A 24559-nucleotide genomic window follows, 5' to 3' on the forward strand; every position below is an offset into this window, starting at 1 on the left:
GTTGACACTTTACATATTAAATATAATTTATACTGTGTACTTATTTAACATATAAATCAAAATTTTATAAAATTTTCTTTATTATAAAATTTAATTGCTAATCAACGAGACTGTAATTATTGATTTCAACATTTCTACATTTTGATACATACATGCATACACACATCCGCACACATATATTGCATAAAAATTAATTTTGCCTTTTTATTTCTTCCAAGACCTCTCTCCCAACACTTCTAGAGATACTATGGAATATTAATTTTATTCAAACCACCAAAATGTATTTGTTATGCATTAGACCATAAAATAATAACAGTAGTTAAAATGATCAATCAGTCAGAAGATGGTGAACTTCTACGGGTATATTAGTTGTGGATTGAACTCCAGATACGAAAAGAGGATCCAGTCTTAATAACTAAAATCAGATAATATGAAAGAACTGACAACAAAGCCAAAAACGTCATTAAAGTGTTACAAGTGCGAGGAGAATAAAGGGAGATCGCAGCTGGCCTATTGTTATTTTCAGACAGAAAGTTACCCACGTGAAACTCGCCATCAACTTTATCTACAACAATATATGAGTACAGCTTTATTCACTAAATATATAAATGAAATGAAAGAAAGGAAAATGAATACAGTGAAAGCCAGGAAAATTGCTGCAAAATTGGAAGATGCTTCCACTTTTACGAACTACTTTATAAATCTTTATATTGATTGGTTTGTTTTTGGTCGATCGAGGATCTCGTGTAAGCAGTTAAATAAGGCTAACATTACCAATTGAATGGTTGTCGTAGAAAATAATTTGAGCATTGTGAGAAACCAATGAAATGTCATCTAATAGAATAAAGATGCCATAAACAATTATACAATTAATTGAATTAATAAGTTTAATTCATATACTAAATGATTTTAGATTTTGACAATTTTTTTAAGTTGTTTTTGTATGCAACTTAACTATTTTAAGTTAAGATTTTAACTTCTGATCAATAATGATGCACTTTACAGAAGATGGTATATTTAAGAATAAAATATTAGAAAATAAAAGTGTTGAGGGATACAAGATTTCATTACACTAATGATTATTTACTTAAATCATCATAAAGTTCTAATAGTAGTTCACAAATTTCTAACAGTCACAAATCTTTAAAAAATACACAAATAGACTAATAATAAAACAAAAAGTTAAAATTGATAAACTATTAATAAATAAATGATTTAATGCGCGTAACTGTATTGTGTAACAACAAATAAACAATTGTTACACCATAAACCACTACTAATCTAGTTGCTTTACTAAAAAAAAGTTCAATCATGATGAAAGGAGGATGAGGTGACTGAAGGATTATGATATTTATATCACGATTCAAATAAATAGTTTTTCTAGTCAAACTCATTGACTAATGTTTCATGAATAGTAGTTTGTATGAGCCCATCTCTAATGAGAACGAATGGAACACTTAGTAGTCATTGGATCTAGGTGATGTTCACATAGGTGGAACCCTCAAACTTTGGAGGAGGTCATCCATCTCAATACTACTCATACTTGAACATAGAGTCTTCTCTATAATTAAACCTACTCTAGGATATCATTTGTTATACATTAGCCATGGTTGGCTTTTCCAATTAGAACTTAACCTTGTCCAATTGGGGAGCATCTACTCAAAGTACACAAACCTTTTGTTTACTATAAACGTAAATGACTATTTGAGATTTAATGCAGAGAAAGGAAGGATGAGAGTTAATGCGTGTGAAAATTTCCATTACAGTCGCTGATTATTAATCTTGTATCATAAACAATTATTAAACAACCTAAAATAAATTCCCATCTAATATCAAAAAATAACACAACTGCATCTTCACCAATAAAAATATGGAAAAAAATCACAACACAAAGAACACAATATTTTTGGACAAATCGTCCCTAGAAAAATTCCTAAGGGAAAACTAGTTCTGTAGATGAGGAAGTATATTAGCTTCAAAAAATTAAGAGATTCAAAATTCCTTGCCTCTCACTAGTAGAACTCTAACAATCTCATTATTTCTCCTATTGATATTCCTCCACTACTCTCCCAAACTCTATCACTGCGCCCATGCTAACACTGCAAGATAGTTTGCTATCACTACAAACTCATTTCCTAATACTGCAAATGCTTCTACTTTCTTGTTCAAGCTTCTCAAAGCTTCTTGTTCTCCAAATACCCCCCTTGACCCCCTTTTATACTACTCCTGTTGGAAAACCAATGGCTGAGATTGATTCTCAATTGACAGTCAAGATTAAATCAATTTAACAACCCCAACCAAGTTAGTTTCTGGTTGCTTCCAAAAGTGGTCAATTAATTAACAAATATTTTTCCCTATACTAATAAATTAGTTAGCAAAACAATTATTTTCTAATGTACTACATATGGATGAATAGTTGTCCAAGCTACGAAAGCTAACACTCCCTCTTAGTGAGGAAGCTATTCTACATGACACCTAACTTATCTTTGAAGAAGATGAATTTTTCCTTCCCCAATGCCTTAGCTAAAATTCCTACTACCTTCTCCTTCATAGGTATGTATTATAGCTAAACAACCCCCCATTGTACACAATCTCTAATGAAGTGATATCTTATGTCCATATGTTTAGACCTATCATGAAATACTATATTCTCATACAACTTGATACAAATTTGATTATTGCAGTGTATCATAGTAATCTCAACCTTCTAATCAAACAAGGCTACTAACTACTTTCAAAGCCATATAGCCTCACATGTCGTCATGCTAGCTACTTTGTATTCTACTTCTACTAAACTCAAAGCCACAGATTTATGCTTCTTGCTAAACCAAGATACAAACCCTGATTCCAAACTAAAACAATGCCCTTAAGTGATCCTTTTGTCCATTGTACTTCCTGCCCAATCTGCATTAGCATAGCCTATCAATATGATACCATTACCTCAAACATATCTGACCCTATACTCAACTATACCACACAAGTAACATAGCACATGCTTGGTCAGTGTCCAATGCACTATCTTTGGTTCAACCATGAATTGACTAAGTGAGTTCACTAAAAATACAATATCCAGGCTACTATTCACCAAGTGCATTAATGAACCAATCAACTTCCTATATAAAGTGGGATCTACATCCTTTTCCTTAGATGTATCAACCTTCCTCCAATTCATGATCATGGGTGTAGACATGGCTTTGTAATCCTCCATCCTAAAAATTTTCAAGATTTTAATGCAATATTTCCCTTGACCAAGGAAAATCTCTCTAGCTATTTGCCACACCTCCATGCCTAGAAAATAGTGCATAAGTCCATCTCAAACTCTTTTGCAAGGTCCCTCTTGTAATCCTCTATGAGTCCTAGTGCACCTATAAGAAACAAATCATCCACATAAAGAACAAGAATGAGAACTTCACCGCCAACCACCAAGTAGTAGAGGTTAGCATCTACTTCACTCTTCACAAAGCCAATTTCATGTAAGTATGTATCAATGAATTCATACCACACTCTAGGAGCTTTCTTGAGTCTATATAAAGCTTTCTTCAATCTACACATGTGGGTCTCCTTGTTGTGTGCTACAAAGCCTTTTAGTTGATTTATATATACCTCCTCCTTCAAGTCACCATTAAGGAACATTGTCATGACATCCATTTGATGGATTTGTCATCCCATCTGTGTTGCAAATGAGATTGCAACTCATATAGAAATATACCTAGCCATTGGAGAAAATGTCTCCTCATAGTCTATTCCCTCTTTCTGAGAGAACCCCTTGACCATGAACCTTGCCTTCAATTTCTTGATGCTACCATTTGCACTGTGCCTTATCTTGTAGATCCAATGTGATCCAACCACTACTCTATCTATTGGTCTATGCAGTATCTCCCACACATCATTATGCATAATTGAGTTGCACTCCTCAACCATAGCATCCTACCATACTTGATGTTGTGTAGCTTCTTGATGGCTAGAGGGTTCACTATCTACCAACTAACTAACTAATGCCACATAGTCATTGAAATTGGCTAGTTATCTCCGCTCCCTAATACTCTTCCTAGGAGCTCCCACAAACTCTTGAGTGTCCCTTTACATTTCTTGAATCTCACAATTCCAACTATGAACTATAGAGGATGAAATATCAACCACTAAGTCTTGTAGATGCATTTCTTGTTGCACATGTTGATCCATGCTCTATGAAACTTCACCACTTGAGCTTACACTTGTACCAGTAACTATACTTTTTCTTTGCTACCCTTGATTTGGCCTTGGAGCTTATGTTGGCTACTCACTCTAATCATCTGCTAGAAAATCTTTGGACCTTCGAAATGCCTTTTCCTCCATGAACTTAACATCATGTGTGACAATAATTCTTCTGGTCATAGGAATAAAAATCCAATATGCCTTTGAGGTTTCACTATACCCAAAAAAGTACCCCTTCTCTACAATCTAATCTAACTTGGTATGTGTATCACCTAGAATATGAAAATATGCCAAACTCCCAAACATTCTACAGTGACCAACATCTGGCTTTTTTCCTATGAAAGCTTCCTCTTATGTCATCTTCCCTAGTTCCTTGTGTGGAAACCTATTCTAAATGTACACTATCGTAGTACACACCCTTTCCCATAAATAACAAGGCATGTCTTGGTCATGTAGCATAGCCCTTGCCGCCTCTGATATAGAATGGTTCTTCCTCTCAGTAACTCCATTCTGGTATGAATTATAAGGAACAATTCACTCTCCCTCTATTCCTTGCCTAGTGCAAAACTCTTGGAAGTTATTTCCTTTGTACTCTCCTCCATTATCTGAATGAAGAACCTTTATCTTCTTTCCTATAGAGTTCCCCACAAGAGCCTTAAACTCTTGGAACTGACGAAAAACCTTATCCTTGGTCTTCAAGAAGTATATCTAGGTCTTCCTAGAGAAATTGTCAATAAAAGTAACATAGTACTCATATCCTCTAAGAGATTTTGTCAATATCGGTCCACATACATCTAATATACTAGATCAAGAACACCTTTAGATCTATTGTCACTCCTTGGAAAAGATGCTTTTGCAAGCTTTCCCAACATGCATCCCTTACGTACATCATCATTCTCTATGCTCACTTTTGGAACACCTATCACCATCTCACAAAGCAATTTGAGTTCTCCGTGGTGAATATGGACCATCCTCCTATGCCATAGCTCTCCAAGATCTCTAAGATTGTGGTTGCTCATGAGTTCCTTGGGAGTATCAAACTGCAACCTATAAAGGTGACCACTCCTAACTCCAATAATTATGGATGATTTCCAATCCTTGTGCTTAATCAACACATAATCCTTGATACCATTCTCTTCCAACAATAAAGAAAGTCTACCCTTCCAGAGACCAAAATTTGAGACACCATCCAATCTATCCTAATCTCTCAAACCAATTGAAGCCATATCAAGGGATTAAAGCAATAATAAATCTAAAGAGAACAATCTAAGTTCTATAAACCCTCAATTTATTTCTGAGGGAAAAACTCTTCTACCCTCAACTAGTCTCTGATACCATGTGAAAATTCCTATTATAGTTACTGATTATTAACCTTCTATGGTAAATGCTTATTAAACTGCCAAAAATAAATTCCTAGCTAATATCAAAAAATAACACAACTACAACTTCACCAATAAAAATACGGAAAGAAATTCACAACACATAGAAAACAATATTTTTAGACAAATCATCCCTCGAAAAACCCCTAAGGGAAAACCAATTCCTCAGATGAGGAAATATATTAACTTTAACAAATTAACAGATACAAAATTCCTTGCCTCTCACTAGCAAAACTTTGACAACCTCCTAATTTCTCATCTTGATATTCCTCCACTGCTCTCCCAAACACTATCACTGCAAACTCATTACTAACATTGTAAATGCTTCTACTTCCTTGTTCAAGCTTCTTCAAGTTCTCAAAGCTTTTCTAAGCTTCTCAAAACTTCTTGTTCTCCAAATACCCCCCCTGACTTTATTTTATACTACTCTTGTTAGAAAACCAATGGCCGAGATTGATTCTCAATCAACTGTTGCGATTAAAACAACTTAACAACCCTAACAATGTTGATTTCTAGTTGCTTCCAAAAGTGGTCAATTAATTAAGAAATATGTTTCCCTATACTTAAAAATTAGTTAGAAAAAAAATTATTTGTTAATTAACTACATATAGATGAATAGCTATCCAAGCTACCAAAACTAACAATGTGTTTGTTGCCTGTACAAATGGTGATCTGAGAAGTATTGAAAATATTTACATAGAGAATCTAGGACTTATCCATGAGTTTATATTTGAAGGAAACAACCTTCTTCACATTGCTACAAGGGAAGGGCACACTAAAATTGTTTCATGGGCTCTCACCCATTTGAGTGGTTGCCTCTGTATGAAGAAAAAACCAATACTGATAGAAATACGGGATCACATGGGGCTGCTAAGGATGGTAATGGGCAAGTGATAAGAGCTATGCTCACCTAGAACAAGTTTTCCACCTATAAACTCAATCAGTTTGGAAAGATAGATCTAGTTATAACATCTAAGCATGGTCATGTTGAAGTAGTGGAGCTCTTGTTAGAAGCCACTCCTTGGTTTTGATTATATGGCCCAGGAATGACTACCAAACATGTCTTCACATCACACCTTACAAAAACCATGTAGGTAATATTTTCATGGTTTTAGGGTTTCTTCTTGTTGTCTTTCTAAACTTCTTATTGTGATTTTACTTATAATGTTTCTGATTTTGATTTTGATTGTGTATGTAGTTTCTGTATCAATTTTTTGGATTACATTTTGTGCTACGTCATTTTTTTATTTTTGTTCTCTTCTATTCTGATGATAGATCCCAAAATATGATCTGATCTAAAAATTGATATAAAAACTACATTATAGTTGATCTCTAGCTTTGGGCTATTTGAACTCACAGGGTGATCTTGTATCGCCCGGCCCCTTTTTTGTGAATATGTATCTTTAAAGTTTTAAATCAATGGAAAGGTTCTATTCATCAAAAAAATCATGAATTGTAAAAATATAACAGCATTAACCTTATTTTAAGATAAGTGTTTTCTTATTGAGTGAATTGATCGATCTTGCATTTTTAAAAGACACGTCATCTCCCATTATAGTAGTAGCATAAAATAATGTCACTCTCTTCAAGGATTTTGATCATTTCGTTCAACTAATCCATAAATGAGCTAATGATTAAGGTAATAAAGTTCATCTAAACATTTATGGTTTGTTGATTGAAATCTTATAGTTTAAATTATTTTTTGGAATCTTATGGTTTAAATTATCTTATACTTATTATTTCATTTTGATAGGTAATACAGATGTGGTCAAGTTGATCCTAGAGAGGCCAAGCTATTAGTCTCCATCTTATATCCCTTGTTCCTGATGTGCATGGTGACAATTCATTGTATCTTGCTATTCATGGAAGACATCTAGATATATAAATATAATAATGAACACACCACTAAATTCATGGTGGTGTAAGCTTTGGTTCAATAAGAGTTTTATGACAAAAAAGGATAAGCTTGGTCAATGCCCAATTCATGTGGCAATGTTGAATGGTTTTTCTGAGGTAGTTGAAAGGCTTATATCTATAATGCAAGATTGCATAGAAATTCTTAGCTTAGATCTGAAAACTCCCCCATATTTTGTAGTGAAGTATAATTAATTTGATGTGGTATAAATAATCCTTTCTTAAGTCAAGTCAAAAAAAAGTAACAATGTTGGTGAGCTATGATCATGAAATAGTTGGCAGTACATCTTTGCACTTGACAGTTATGGAAGTAGTGGAACCTCAAGTTTTTCTTCCTTTTCTAAATATTCTTTTTTTCCATATTATCCTTATCCATGTTTTATAATTATGACTCATTGTGATATCCCTACTAATAAAAGATCTATAAAATAAAATTAATAATTACTATATAAAGAGAGATAATATACCAAATAATGATATAATTAAAATCATATTATAATATGATACAATATATTACATACTAAATATGTTGAAAGAACTTCGAATAGTGAAAAAACTGCCATATGCGAAAATGAAGCCTATGGGAATATCAGGCACGAAATGGAGGAAACAAAATCAAAGACTGCAACTCAGAGATTTAGAGCAATATAATAACAATAGGAAATCAAATGATAGATATTTGGTCTCGACAACTAATAGCTTTGTGGCCTTAGAAGAACAAGTAGAAAGAAACCCGATGCATTCATGGGTAAATTGGCAACAAGAATCTTCAGACCATCCAATAACCCCCAAGAAACCCTCAGGTAGCTGTGAAACACTAGCCCATCTCCCTTTCTCTACTGTAGAATAGCTAGACAACCAAATCAGAATCTTCAATCTAAAAAAATATCTGCAAACCACATTTTTCATATCATCATCCCAATCAAAGAATATTTCTCATGTGAATGTGGTCCCATTGGCGGAGCCTCTCCATAAGTCCAATTCCCCTCCATCATACATTCCTCCACATCATAGGATAACTAAAACCACTAGGCAATCTAACCCTAAAGTATCTCCAAGATCACACCTTGTTAAACCCCAAGATAGGCCCATTAATATTGCCATGAAATCCATCAACAAAACATGGTACAATTTCCTTACGGGGTCTTTTCCATCTGGAATAGTCTTATAAAACATATCCCTCTATTAACAGACTGGTTAAAGGATAACTATTGGGAACAAGTAAGTATCTTCCATTATTTGGATAATATTTTGCTTTTAAAATGTGAGGAAGAATTTATTAAAGAAGAGTTAATATTTGTTTCTAATTGTTTCTTTAAAGGTCATTATGTGAAATTTATAGAATGGTTTCATAACTTTAACATAGAAATGGTTGATTGTATGATTCCCTTATGGTTTACCTTGACTTCTCTTCCCTTGAAACTGTGCGATGTAGATATTATTTATTCCTTAGGTTCTGCAATTGGGGAAGTAATTGCTATAGATACATCCTTTTTCTATTGTAATAGTATCAAAATTCTTATTAATGTCAACATTAAACAACCATCTATAATCCAAAAGAAAATCGAAGCTGGTCAAGCCTCTTGTGATATTAAATTCCAACTCTATAAAGGGAAAATCATTGATATCTTGAGATCTGATAATTTACATCAAATTAGACCCAAGATCCTCCCCCTTACCATGGATTTCAGAAGAAAATTTCCAAAATTGAGCTCTGGGTTAAACCACAGGAAACAAGAACAGGGTGGAGAGTACTACCATCCAAAGCAGCAAAATGGGCAAGATAACTAGAATAATCAAAGAATATCCTTAAACAATATCATAGTGGATAAGGGGAAAGAGTTTGCAGCTGCACCATTGTTAGACCCCATGGAGAAATTGAAAGGAGGGAAGGCTCGGAGCTCCTCAAAGAAAGTTGAAAAACACAAGAAGAAAGGAACATGTATTTCCAAAAAGGACACTAACAAAAGTGGAAAGGTCTTGAGTAAAACATAGCAATAGATTACCAAGGAAAACAATACTGAGACTGGAAAGGAATTTTCTCCTAAACACTTCAAAGATACTAGCACTATTGAAAACCTAGGAATCTACATAGATATTGCTCCATCAGTCATGGGAAATGAAAACATTAGGACCAACAAAGAGGCAGGGGATGATTTGGAAAAGCTCAACACAAATTTTGACCCACCTATGAGACACATAGTGTAGGGTGAACAGGAAGAACCCACAAGCAGTGATAAGGAAGACACAGTTACAACTACTCCTATGTTGGGGCTTGCAGATATGTTAGAAGTAGAAAATGCTCTACTACTTTTGACACTAGAGATGGGAAGGAAGAAAATTTCATTCTCTTCAGAGGAGCAAGTATAGGTCAGATCACACAACCAGAGAGAGTCTAAAACAAAGCATCTTAATCACAACATCAAAGAAAATAGAGAAATAAGAATTTCCAAATGTTGGCAGACCCCGGCTGAGTATGCTTCATCCCCCTCTACTCTAGAAAAGGACTAGGAAGAACCCTCTACATCGCATCAAACAGGAAAATTAGAGGACAATCAATTAACTCTGTCTCTTTCTCTAAATATCTTGAAGAAACCACCCAGAGTGCTCAAGACATGTGGGCAGAATCCCACTATAGTTAATAGCTCAATTGATACGCATTACAACATGACCCAGCAGATGCACGAAGGAGAGACTCAAGCAGAGGATTCTCTAATAATTGTATTACAAGAATTTTTGAATGAAAAAGGAATCTCAGATCCTTCAAACACTATAATAAATATGATAGAGGAAGAAGAAGTAAAGATTGACCAGCTTGCCAAAGAAATGGCCCAAGTTTTTTGTCTAGACAATCTTGATAAGACATTGGAAGCATAGAAAAAGGAACTTGTTCTAAGCATCCTTAAATTGGGTGGCAAGAATTATTCTTGTGAAAATCTTAGAAGAGACATATTGAATATCCAAATGGAAGAAAAGGTAGCAACATCTTTCAAACAATCGAAAATAGCTAAGTACATTATTGAAGAAAGCAACTCAAAGGATCAAGAACATTTATCAGATAAGAAGATTGACATAGTTTAGACTGCAGAGGGCAATATTGGACTACTTGGTATCTACATGACACAAGAATGGCCCAAGGTTCCATGCTATGGGAAGCCAAAAGGCAAAAGAGGAAGAAATTCATTAAAGGAACTTAGAGAATCAGAGAGCCTCATCAAGGACCAACAGAAGATTGACCAACTATTCCACAATGGGAAGGGGAAGTACCTTCCTGCTCAAGTATGAAGCTTACTTCTTGGAATGCTAGGGGCCTTAATGCCCCTAGAAAAAAGAGATTATTTAAACATAACCTCAAAGAGTTCAATTTTGATATTTTTTTTTATTCAGGAATCTAAATTATATTCTGTAGAAATGGATAAATTTAGTAAAATGCTTGGAGTATGGTGCTCTGTGTTTCAAGAGTCTATAGGGGCCTCAGGGGGTTTGGGCATTCTTTGGGATCCTAGGAAGGTTAACATTAATATTCTTAAATGAAAAAAAAAATTCGATAAGTGGGAAGGTACATAGTTTAAAATTGGATCTTAATTTTATTGTCATTAATGTGTATGGACCAATCAATAACTCGGAAAAACTCATAGTATGGAAAGAAATTGGGCATTTCTTGGAAAGTATAGATAACGATCTTTGTATTTTAGGGGGTGACTTTAATACAATCTTAGATATTAATGAGAAAATAGGAGGTTCACAGGTGCTTTCACAAGCATCTAAAGACTTTAAAGATTGGTGCACCTTGCATAACCTAGTTGATACGCCTACTAATAATGGGATCTATACTTGGAACAATAAAACAAAGGACTTTGCCTACATCACTGAAAAACTCGATAGATTTCTAATAAAAGGTGAATTGGATACTTTTAACTTAAACTTTCATTCTTCAATTCTCCCCATTTCTAGATCCGATCATTTTCCTATTAGGTTTCAATTTATTGAACCCATCAAGCCATCGAGAAACCCGTTCAAGTGTGAAAAGATGTGGTTTCTTGACCCAAACTTTCTCAACAATATCAAAGCTTAGTGGACTCAAGACAACTTTGTAGGATCTAAAATGTTTATTTTTACCCAAAAATTAAAGATGTTAAAGGAGCGTATTCTCATATGGAATAGAGAACATTTTAATAACATATTTCAAGAAAAATTGGACTTAGAAAAGCAACTTAAAGATTTAAATTCAGAAGTTATTAGTAAGGGGATGGACAACAAAAGGTATTATCTAGAAAAAGAATTGCTAGCAAAGCAAGAATCGATCCTATCCAAAGAAGAAACATTCTGGAGATAGAAATCAAGAGAAAGATGGTTGGCTGAAGGTGATTGTAACACAATTCACCAATGAAACCATTCTTCCAAGTAAGAGTGAGATCTTTGAAGCTTGATCCCTCAAGAGCATCTTAAATACATACATGGAGGCCTTAGGATAGAAGGTTAATGCTCTCAAATTAGATATTTTTTTCATTAACACCTCGTTAGATATGGAGTCACAAATATGTAGGATTATGGGCTTCAAGAAAGGATCCTTCCCTTGTAAATATCTGGGTATAACCTTAAAGAAGGGACAAAAATTAGGCAAAGTGTGGGACAATCACTTGAAAAACTAGACTCTAAATTATGCTCTTGGAAAGACAGATGGCTCACCAAGGTTGGCTAATGCACTAAGATCTGTGCAATCCTTTCAGCCATTCTAATTTATCCTCTATCATATCTTCCTCTCTCCAATCAGAATTTGAAAAAATTTGATTCCAAGATGAGGAATTTTCTTTGGAACCTTGGGACAAAGAAAATAAGCTAGCTCTCATTAAGTGGGAAAATATATGCAAACTTAAAGCCCTTGGGGGCTTAGGGATTAAAAACTTACAATGGAAAAATGAAGCCTTAGGGGCTAAACTCATTTGGCAGCTATACCACAAACATAATCGTAAGTGGGCCAAAATCCTCTATAATAAATACCTTATCGTCGAAGATCCACTTTCTATTTTTTGTATTAACTCTCTTCCTAAAGGATCAGAATGTTGGAATTTTATGGTTAAGTGTCACCCTTTGATCAACAAATTTCTAACTTGGTATGTTGGATCTGGGGATGAAGCACTATTTTGGGAAGATTCTTGGGAAGGAAAACCCCCTCTATCTTCACACATAGTTCCTCTTACCCTTAAATCTAAACTAACTGATCTTTGGGGTAATAAAGTAAAGGACTATTGTGTTAGGACAAACTCTGAAGGTTCTCCAATTTGGCAGTGGAAATCCCTTAGTGGCTTAGATTTTGATGAAGCATCAATTACCCAACTTGAGAAGAATTTGGAAGGTAGAAAACCTTTGCAACCAAATAAAAGAGACACACTTATTTGGGTTGTGGCTAATAATGGTAAATACAATGTTAAAGATGGCTATAAGGCCATTTTAGTAGCAAATAGACCAATAGCCATAGATATCCCTCTGAAGCTATGTTGGGATCCTTCCTGCCTCCCAAAAGCTGGATTCTTTTTATGGCTTGCCATTCAAAATAGGATTCTCACTATGGATAGATTGAACAATGTTGGCTTTCAAGGCCCCTCTAGATGTTTCCTTTGCTAGCATAGCAATGAGAATGTGGATCATCTTCTATTTCTTTGCCCATACTCCCAAATATGTTGGGAAAGACTCAGACAGATGTTAGGTTGGTCCTCCCCCTTTCCTAAATCCTTAGTGGATTTACTCTAGGGATGGCCATCAAACATGGGCAAAAGCATTTATAGAAAGCTTTGGAACATCTCCCTTTCTATCTTGATGTGGGAGATTTGGAAGAAAAGGAATTGTCGCATCTTTCACAATATGGAGCTCAAACCTAAGAATCTTAAATCCAAAATTGAAGTCTATATAGTAGAAACCATCAATTAATACTTAAAGAGGGTGAATATAGAAGAAGGATCTTTTTCCAATTGGGATGGCCTCATGAAGAAACTCTGGACTAACTTGATCAATCCCCCTCTATACTATACTAAGGTTAACAAAGAGGCTAGGAAAAACTGCAAATGGGAGCCACCTCCCTTAAGATGGGTCAAAATGAACTTTGATGGGGCTGCTCAGGGTAACCTGGGTACAACTAGTATTGGTTGCATCATTCACAATGAGAATGGTGATTGGATCACCAAAAAAGCCTCGTCTATTCAGCCCACTTCTAACAATCTAGTGAAACTTGAGGCCCTCCATCAAGGCATCAAGCTTTGTCACAAGCTTAATTTATCTAAAGTTTATATCGAAGGAGACTCAAAAATTATTGCTAATGCTATTAGGAAATTGTCCACTCCAAATTGGGTCCTCCACTCCCATCTTCAAGTGATCTTGTCTTTTATAGATAAACTTGATGATTATAGGATTAGCCATATTTTAAGAGAAGGCAATCAACTTGCTGATCAATTAGCCAATTCAAGAGTAGAAGGTATTAATTCCTTGCTTATAAACAAGAGCTTTTCCCTTATTCCTTAATTTCTTCTTCCTTAATGTGATCCTTTATTTTAGTTCCTGGAGCTTGTTTTTCATATACATTTTCAATGAAAATGAATCCATTTAAATTTAAATTTTTTAAATTTTTTTTTAAAATTCTTTATTTATTCGACTATTATGTTTAGCTAAGATGATACATCTTCTCTAGCTATTTAGTGTCCTTTCATCATTTTTGATCTTGTTATGAATATGACCTCATCACCATTCATCATTAACTTTTAATTGTTTATGGCTAAGGTACAACACTCTTCATTCTGATAGCAGCATTTTAAGTAAAATTACCAAGTATATCTAGTAATCATCATCCATCATGGTCTCTCACGAGTGCAGGTATTTTGCACTTATTTATCACGATTTTCTCGCACTCATGTATTTACCTTTTAAGTTCTCTTGCCTTTCTCCAGCAGTTCATGTGTGTTGCTCCAGGGAATGCAGTTTGGGGTGTATCCTTCATCTTTTACCCTTAGCTATGGAATCTAACATATCCCTCTTTCATGCTTCTGAAAACTGCACTATGGCCTTTTGTGGAACGGTGAAACCAGAAAGATGGAATCAGATTCTACTTCCACTGGACAACATGTCAAGGTTTTCATTAAATAAATCCTTGGGTGAAGGGGTTTTTGACTATCGTTTCACTTGGAGAACCAATAGTGACATTATAGGGTCACTGATAGGCTATTTGGTTAGAGCCAAAATTCAAGCTAATGACATAGTTAGGCTATGTTGTGACCTATTCATCCTTGCTTGGAGAAAGGGGCTCAAACAAGCGGTCTATAGCATAGATTCCAAATTTTGGATTTCGTTCCCAGAAAACTATATGAACCTTCCTATTGGCTATCTGGATTTAGTTATAGCTCCCTGCCATCAGTCTTTGGTTATTCGTGAGAACTTAACCTTTTATCGTGAATGGACGAAGATGGAGGCTATCCTAAACTTTCTTCTCCGCTAGAGGGGCATCATTATGGAAGATAATGTGGAATGACTTTTTAGTTATCTACATCTTTTTAATGCCCATATTCAGGCAGGGGTGACTTTTGAGAATCTGGGCGAGTTGGACCTTTTTATTCCTAATGCAAAGAAAACAAGCAAAAGGAAGCACGTCACTGAGTTCCCCACGAATCTCTAGGTAGAGCATTCTAGTGACACCATGGATGTGATCAAGGTTCTGTGGAAGGAAGGCAAAGGACCGACTGAAATGTAACTATCTATTAGGTTTAGAAGTATTATATTAGATCTCTGCTACATAGTTCAAGCAATTTTGTTAAGTACGCCCAAGTTTCATCGACTCTAGTGCTATAGTTGGTTTTGTTTATATAGTAAGTCAAACAATCTACTCTTTGCTGTGTACTCAAACTTTTTGGGTCAGAAATATCATGTGGCTAATGGTAAGATAATTACACACTTATCCACTTGTATATTTGAAATTTTGGATTTTATATATATATATATATATATACAATATAACTACTGTTAAGGAAAGCTTCGATCTTAAGCCCACTTGATGTATACTTCTAGGCTAGACGATTGTTTGCTCGAAACCCATGTAGGTCATGATTCAAATTATGCTTTCTTTAAGAAAGTTTTACTGTGGTCTGGAAAGATATCCTAATTACATCTTTAATATGGTTTCTTATGCACCCTGTGAACAATTGCTTATCATCAGGTTTTTGCTACCAGGTTTAGATTTAAATTTAATGGTACCTGCCAATTCTTTAGATCATAGATTATAATTATGACATGAAGGATTCTCTTTAGTTGTTGAAGTATTTTTTAGGCTGCTGGATCCTTAGTGAGAATTCTTGAATTGGATGTTAGTGAATGGATAAACTAGCTATCAAATTTGGGTACAACACATGGATTTTTTGTTGATATGGTGATTTTTTAATATCCAAAGGGCTTGAATTTTGATTTATGGATCAATGCATATAACTGACGAAAGATTAACCTTTTAAATATTGTATGCATTGTTTATAATATTTTCTCTAACTCTTCTTGGAATGATTCTACTAGTCAGGGTCTCATTTTGTGAGAAGAGGGATTTGGAAGGGATTTATGGCCAGTCATCTAGCAGAAACCCTTCCTAGGATGGCTTTTTGAGGTTCTATAAGGATTAATCTTCTTTGGCCTATCCTCTCTTTAGTGATTTACATTGCTCTTTCAATTATTTGATTAAATAGGATCTCTTCTTACTCTATTTTGATTTCTAGTTTATATCGGATTGAGCTATTTAGAACAGATCTATTTATAGTTTAGCTTTAGTTTGAATTTTTAGGGTAATCCTCTTATGGTCTCATTTAGTGTCCTCTTACCTTTCTTGTTTGTATGTTCGGTTGACCCCCTATGGCGGGATGTTCCCTTTCTCTCCCCTTCTATTGTTATATTATTAGTTTTACTAACGTTTTAACTTTCCTAGCTAGCTGGTTGTCTTCAAGCTACAGACGTACGTAGAAATTGATGTATTTAGGGGCATTACCATCTATTGATGATATTTTGTATTAATTAATTATTTTTTCTAGTTTTATTTTACTGGGGTATGCCCCTTTCATTCTATAATAAGAAAGGACATTTGTCCCAGGCAAGACTGGAGGTTTTCTTCTCCGTTCTTTCCTACCAATGCCCATTTGAACGGAGAACGCTATTGTAAATTATTCTTTTCATATAATAAAATTATTATTGCCTAGGCCATTTACCGATCAAAAAAACTATATATATAGTACATACTAAATAATGTTACAATGTTCTAATAATAAACTAATAATCAATTCTAAAATATATACATAATATTTATATTAAAATCTAAATATATATGAATCAAAGATTAAAGAATTATATATATTCATAATATAAATATTAGTTAAATATTATTACTAATAGTAAATAATAATTATAATATTAATACTAATAAATTAATTAAATGAAAGGACACACCCCCTCTCTAAGTAAGATATATAATAATATTACACACCAAAAAATAGAATCATGAACCTAAGCAATGGGCAAAAAATTGAAAAGATCAAGTAATGGCAAACTAGGGTCATTACAATTGGTATCAGAGCATGTTCCTACCAACTTGAGAAAAAGAGAAAGCTATGAAATGATAGAGATGCCTCTAAAATAAGAAATCACCTACAACATTATTTGGCAAAGGACATATTTGAATGCATATAGATGGAGTGTACATAATGCTATGATTGCAAATTATAGAGAATGAATTCAATCATTAAATTTTCAAGTCAAATTCTATCACCATCTAATCAACCCATGCCAAAATGAAGTTATCTTTATCTGATAATGTCATTACAATAGTCTGATGAGAAAGTATTGGAAATGTGATGCCCTTCAATGAATTTATTAAATGAGAACACTATAGGGCTTGATAATGAGCTTCTAACATTTCTCTAGTGTTACCTCATGAAGGTCATGCCTTAATTTTGAATGACATGTAGATTCATCACTATTTAAATCTACTCTTCCTTGCCATTTCAATTAGATAATATAATGCCCTATTTTCAAAAGAAGGGGGTATCAGGATCTATAAATCCTCTTTTCTCAAAATCCATGGCATCTTTTAGTCTTTACAAAGTAGACATTGACAGAGATGGACTAGAATGAATAGCTAATTGACAAAATAGAAAAGTACATGATGTATCTATGCATAAGAAAATAAGGAACTATGATTATTATATAGAATCCATAGCACAAGCATTGAACATTGAAGAAATTGGAGAGATTCGAATAAAATTAGATTAAGTTTTATAGATCAAGTTGAGGAATTGATTTCCTATTAATGGTGCAAATGCCCAAGTAAATAAGTGATACACAAAAAAAGGACTTAGTATAGCAAGAAATGTATTGAGGGTAGTCAATGTCATGTGTCTAAGTCACTTATGACTATGTGATTATAGTATTATAGGTTGTGACATATACATACATACATACATATATAGATATATATATAATAAAGGACAAAAATTGTGAGGGATTAAGAGACAAAGGGATTAAATTTTGAATGACATTAATGTTGGAACTTTATAAATATTATTCCCACATTTGGATGATAAAATTATAACAGAGGAGAATAATTCAAATAAAAACAAATACTTAACTAGTTTCAAAAGCAAAGGGACCAACTGTTGATGATATCTCAATCAACTAAAAAGAAAAAACATTTCATTGCCAAAACTAGGCTATGCCACACATTACCCAGACATTATATAGGGAAGGGTAGTTTATATTGTTTCTGTAGAGATTTGTGAGATGAAGCATTTGTTGGACTGCAATAGTTGGTTCACAAGCCTTGGTTTCTTAGTCCAGTGTCATCATGATGCCATTATTTCAATTAATATCTTTATCAGAGACCAAACATGGGAAATAAAGAGAAGTCTGATCTGACATGGTTTTCTATCAAATATGAACACTATTTTTCCATTGTTTGTCAAGCTATTTATAAGAATGAAGATAGTACCAAAGTCATCAAAAGTGAATACTCAAAATGAATAATGAATAGTTAAATGTGGGTGGCGTGGCAAGGACATATGCCACGTGTGAAAGGAAAGATCCATTGATAACTAAGGAAAAATCATGAGGCCAACTCACATTTAATGTTTCCAAAATCATTCAAGATTATTAAAGGTGACCTAGAGTACAATCATCCAACGTCACATTACTAGTATGATATTAACCAATGTGGAAGATTTATGAATGGGTTTGAAAAAGGCATAGACCCCATAAGGTAAGTATATATAGAATTGATTTTACATACATTTTGATAAATATGACATGTTATGATTTGGTTGAAAATAAATATGTTAACTTTATTAATTTTGAATTATATTTATATTTTATAAATGTATTATAATTAATCCATAATATTATAAATAATTTGAAAAACTAAATCTGATATACTATACATCACAATTATATACATGTATATAATGTTATGAAACATGTCTAATCAGATTTTTTTAATGTAAATTGAAAGGTAAACTATTAGTGAACTAGAAGAAAATCCTTTTTGTGTATTCTTGCATAATGATTAGGGAGTATGCATAGGGGATGAGTAAATCAGTTACATTGGGGCTAGAGAATCCCAATATGGATAAAGATTTAAAGAAGCCCCAAGTTGAGCATGTCCAAACTCAAGAAGTAGTAAATCTATCATCCATAACATAATTAAACATGTACCTAGTGGGTAGGGAGTGTGCACAGGGGGAGAAATAAATTGATCATGTTGGGGTAAGAGAGTCCCAATATGGAAAAAAATATGAGGGAGTCCCAAGCTAAGTGTGTCCAACCTCGAGAAACAATAAATCTACCATCCACATCAAAATTGAACAGTTTTCTAGTGGGTAGGGATTGTGCACAAGGAGGGGATTAAATCAATCACATTGGGGCAAGAGAATCCTAATATGGATTTAAAATATGAGGGAGACCCAAGCTAAGCATGTCCAAACTCAAATTGTAGTAAATCTACAATTCACTATCGAATTATAAACCCTATTATATTACTAGGTATAGAAATGTTGTTAAAAATATGCATCTTCAAGAACTTTTAATTTCGAGACAAAAGAAAGGAGCATGATATTCACCACAAACAAAGTGGTAAAACATTTCCTTACATTTTCCTATTTTAAATTGTAAGCAAGACTCTAACATGTATACTATGTGTCTACATCGTGTGTTTGTGCATTAAAATGTTTTCTTCATGCCTTCTTCATGTCATCATGTATTCATGTGTCTACCTCATGTTTGCATCATGTCTTCTTGCATTAATGTATCTAATTTGTGTCTTTATTCATAGACCATAATATACTAACATGTGTACTTTGCAAGTATTTTAACACATATGCAGGAAAAAAAATGTTTTTTAGTTATAAATTGCCCAAGAGGACAAGCAAATTAGAGAGGGGAGGATTGTGATATCCCCTCTAGTAAAAGATCCATATAATTAAACCAATAATTACTATATAAAGAGATATAATATACCAAATAATGATATACTTAAAATTATATTATTATATGATACAATATATTACATAATAACAATGTAATGTTTTAATAATAAAATAATAATCAATTCTATAGTTTATAATTTATATAATAATTATATTAAAATCTAAATATATGAATCAAAGATTAAAAATTTACATATATTCATAATATAAATATTACTTAAACATTATTGCTAGTAGTAAATAATAATTATAATACTAATATTAAATAATAAATTAAATGAAATGACATACCCCCTCTCTAAGTAGGATATATAATAATATTACACACCAAAAAATGGAATCATGAATGCAAGCAATTGGAAAAAAATTGAAAAGATCAAGTAATGGCAAATAGTGCACTCATTGAGAACCTTGTTTGTGCATAAAAACTAATGTATCAAAAGACCAACATAAAAATTGATGTTTTTAGATCATTTTTTTTTATGTACATTAAAATTAATCTACTAAGTTTTTAATGGTGTAGCTTGACCAATATTTGCTATCATTTTCATGTGTAAAAGTGAATGTTCTAAATAGTGAAGGCCAAATTGCACTTGATATAGCTACTAGTCTGGAATCTAAAATTAACCTCAATTTCAACAATATTTCAATGATTCTAGAAGAAGCTGATGTCACTCATAGTTCTCTACAATATTCTAAATGTATGAGTCAATCAGAATAAAGTGCAAACAAGACAAATGATAAAGAGGATAAGGTGATGTTATCGAACACTCTAGTTGCATCTCTAGTTGCAACTGTAACATTTGTAGCCATGTTTGAAATGCTAGATGGAAGTGGTAATGATAAAGAAGTATCGAAAGGGCATAGTAAAGACAAACATAATGACATGGCATTCGAAACATTGTTTCAAGTTTTCTCATTTTTTGATTGTCTTTAGCTTTTTTGCCTTCATTACAGTAGTCATGGCATAGATATTTAGAGAAAGACTAGAGGAAATGCTTTCCATGGATAACTCACCATTGGCTAAGCTATTCTTGTTATGTTTGGAAGTCTCAATAATGTCAATAGCCCTTGCATTTCTATGTGCAACCATTTTGGTCACAATACCTCATCATCTTAGTGAAAATCAAGGAAATGAAAATTTCAAGGAATATTGGTTTATCTTTGGAGGTGAGATCTTGATGGCATGACTTGTACCTATAATTTGTGTATTCATTTTGGGCCTTGTTTTGGCTTACAAATATTATTTCAAGGCAACAACATAGTCTCAACAAAAGCATAGTGTCATATTCAAACAAGTTGTAATATAAATAACTCCACTTTTGTACTCATATTCATAGTGATCATCATCTATGGATTAGAACAACTAAAGCTAGATAAAAAGAAACATACTAGCATCTATGACCAAGATGGTTTTCCTGTGAAGATGCCATATTCTCTAGCATAACTAAGTCGAGAGGCTTTCTACAGTAGAAGCATTCATCAATGTAAACTTTTGTCACTTTTTAAAAAATTGACGTTCATTTAAGAGTAAAAATATGAAGTGATATTCTCAGTCTTTTTAAGCAGATAATAAGCACTTTTGGTATAGAAGTAACTATTACACTTGGGTTGTTATGCGGCATGCAAACAAATGACATTCCCTTAAATAGATTAAACACTTCCACCTAACACATCAACTTCTATCACCTTGTACCAAATTCCAATCTCCCTCCCATAAATTTGGGTGCTAAACCAACCCATTCATCATTCCTTTGAAGCCATTATCTTAACATTAAATTGCTGCAATGGTTAAAGTCTCAATTATTTTGTGCCAAGTTTCTCTTTGTTGGATTTTCATATTTTTGTTTCTTTTGTCTAGGTAGTAGAATGCCAGAAAGAAGCTCCAAAGACATGAATATGTGCTTTCTCATAAATACTAAAACTCAATGCATCATATATGTGGAGGTTGGTAAAGAGTTTGTTGATTTTCTCTCTTCTATTTTCTTTGTATGCCCATAGGTGCTACCCTCAAATTTCTCTATGCATTAGAATCCAAGAGGAGAATTGGGTCAGTCTCCGATCTGTATGAAAGCATGCAAAAAATTCCCTCTTAATTTATGAGCACTGATAAATCCTAGCTCCTTGACCCCAAATTTTTTACCAGCTACTCTAATAACTCTCTAAGGATTGAAGGACGAAATTATTGCATTTTCTATTACATGGGAAATTTTACATGTGATGACACAACTCACAATATGAGCACATATGATGGATATTTATGCATCTATAGAAATCCCATCAACTGCCTCATCCAGCTATGGCAGAATACCAATATCAATATTGTCAATGGAAGTAGCAACCAAACTATAGGTAGGGGAATGGTGGTTATGTCAAGGATATGATTACATTTATCATAATAGATGATATGAAGATAACAGGGAGTTCAATGATTACTAGTATAATGTTGCTCAATAAACTCAACATCAAAGATCTAACAAACCTTCAAGAGCACAACACAATTGTTGGGGTGAGGTAAGGAAACCCACAAAGGTAGGGTAAGGAAACCCACTCATTTACGTGCCTCAATTAATGGTTTTCATTCTATAATGGGCATTTATTATTAGATTCTTGATGATTTAGGTTGGAAGCACATTAGTTTGGGATTTTGTTGTATTTGGCTACCCGAGGTGAGTTAAGGATCAGAATTTGTTCCTAATGCAAAATCTAGTTACATTGTGCTCATTCACAAGGCCAGGAAATTTGCCTCAAATGATGGAGCCCGTCTGACAATTGTTTAAAATTGTTGGGGGAGCCATTTTATATAGATTCATTTTTGTATTCTTAGAGTGCAAAATCTGGTTACTTTTTAATTTGAAGGCCATGTAAATTGTCTTCTATATTGTTAAATCATAATTAAGTTTGCAATAGTTTGTAAATTATAGTCCATAATGAAGTTTTGAAGCATATAATTTAGGTAACTATAATTCACAACTCAAGTAAGTACAATTCACAATTTATCTACTAATACTTTTCCCAATATTTGTAGAAAACATGTCATCCATGTGCTATGACTTTTATGTGCCATTAGTAAACAAATGAGTTACAACAAAGATATGTTGTAATATTAAATGCCCAATTCTATATAATTTTCCTATACTTTTTTTTATAAGAATCTTTTTTCTTTTCAATTAAACGAAAAGAATATTAGAAAAATACACAATAAAGAAACTTCTTACTATGTAAATTGAAATTGAAGATGTTTCTAAAGTAGTGAAAAACTTTCTCTTTTCCTAATGTGAATAATAGAAAAATGTGTTTTTATTAAATATGTAAATAAAAAAATATAATAACAACTTTATTATTTTTTAGTATCTTATTTTTACAAAGTTTAAAGAAGATCTAAAAAAGCTTATAGGAAGATAAGATATTTCTAAAGTTTTCCATTGCATGACATGTTTGCATGATGTTTCTCAGATTTAAAGATTGTGCTATTTCTTTAAATATGAATAATGTTTCTATATTTTCCAATTTTCTTAGATTAAAAAATTGATGTTTCTTAGATTTAAAGATTGTGTCATTTCTTTAAATATGGATAATTTATATATTGTTAGCTTTTTACTGTTTTATTTTTAATTAATAAGTTATCTTTGAAAAATCATAAAATATTTCTTGCTTTCTATAATTAATACTTGTTCTTGAGTTGTTTGAAAGTGAATAAGTATGATTAGCACATAAATGAGATAATGAAATTTATGGAAATATTAATACATAACCCTAACTATAATCAAACCATACCAATAATGAAATTCATACAATAATGGAAGAGTTCCCTGTAATTGACCCCAGACCTAATTAACCTTAATTATAACCCTAATTGTTTTTTGATCTCACTCATACCTTGACTTTGTCTTTTCAAATCCAACACTGTTGTTGGAGGTTCATTCTATTTATAAAAATAGTCACCTTGAGAAGGATATCTCTCAGCTTATTTTATATAGATAGAATATATATAAGCTAGTAAATACTTCGAATTGTAGACTTTATAGTAAGTTTTTTTTTTTTTGTAATAATGAAAGATACTTTTCTTTGAGAAATGATTAGAATAAGCTTTAAAAATAGTATCAATTAATTACAAATAATATTTTTTATTACAAATTTTAATCTCAATGTTTCTTTATTTGAATTTACTATAATTTATTCTAACTACAATTAACAAATTTTTCTTTATCTTCTTGAAATCAAATAATTTTCTTATAAAAGAATAATACAAATAATATATGCACCATGAATCATATGAACCAAAGAGAATGGTCCTTTCATTGTTCCTAATCATAGAGTATGAAAACATGCAACATACCACACACGCACAAGGGAGAAACACCAAGATGTATTAGAACCATAACATATTCAGTCATCAAACTCAATGGGGACAAAAATTTCACCAAATAAGAAAGAGAAGGGATAGATACAATAGAAAAATAGGGAATTGTAAAAACACATTCTAACCAAATAGAAAGCTCTCGAAAGAAAATATTTAGATGCCTCTCAAATTTAAATGGGTAAAAGCCAAAAAAGGTGGAGCAAGCACTCACAATAGAAGAA

The 24559-nt window shown here is 32.9% G+C and overlaps 1 pseudogene; it reads left to right on the top strand.

Moving 5' to 3' along the window:
- The first annotated feature begins 430 nt into the window (after positions 1-430).
- LOC149558396 (uncharacterized) overlaps positions 431-24559 on the top strand; it is an 82442-nt pseudogene continuing 58313 nt past the window's right edge.

Source organism: Cupressus sempervirens, chromosome 5 (assembly GCF_028749045.1).
Source record: "Cupressus sempervirens isolate cs-2001-9-10 chromosome 5, ASM2874904v1, whole genome shotgun sequence".
Taxonomy (NCBI): Eukaryota; Viridiplantae; Streptophyta; class Pinopsida; order Cupressales; family Cupressaceae; genus Cupressus; species Cupressus sempervirens.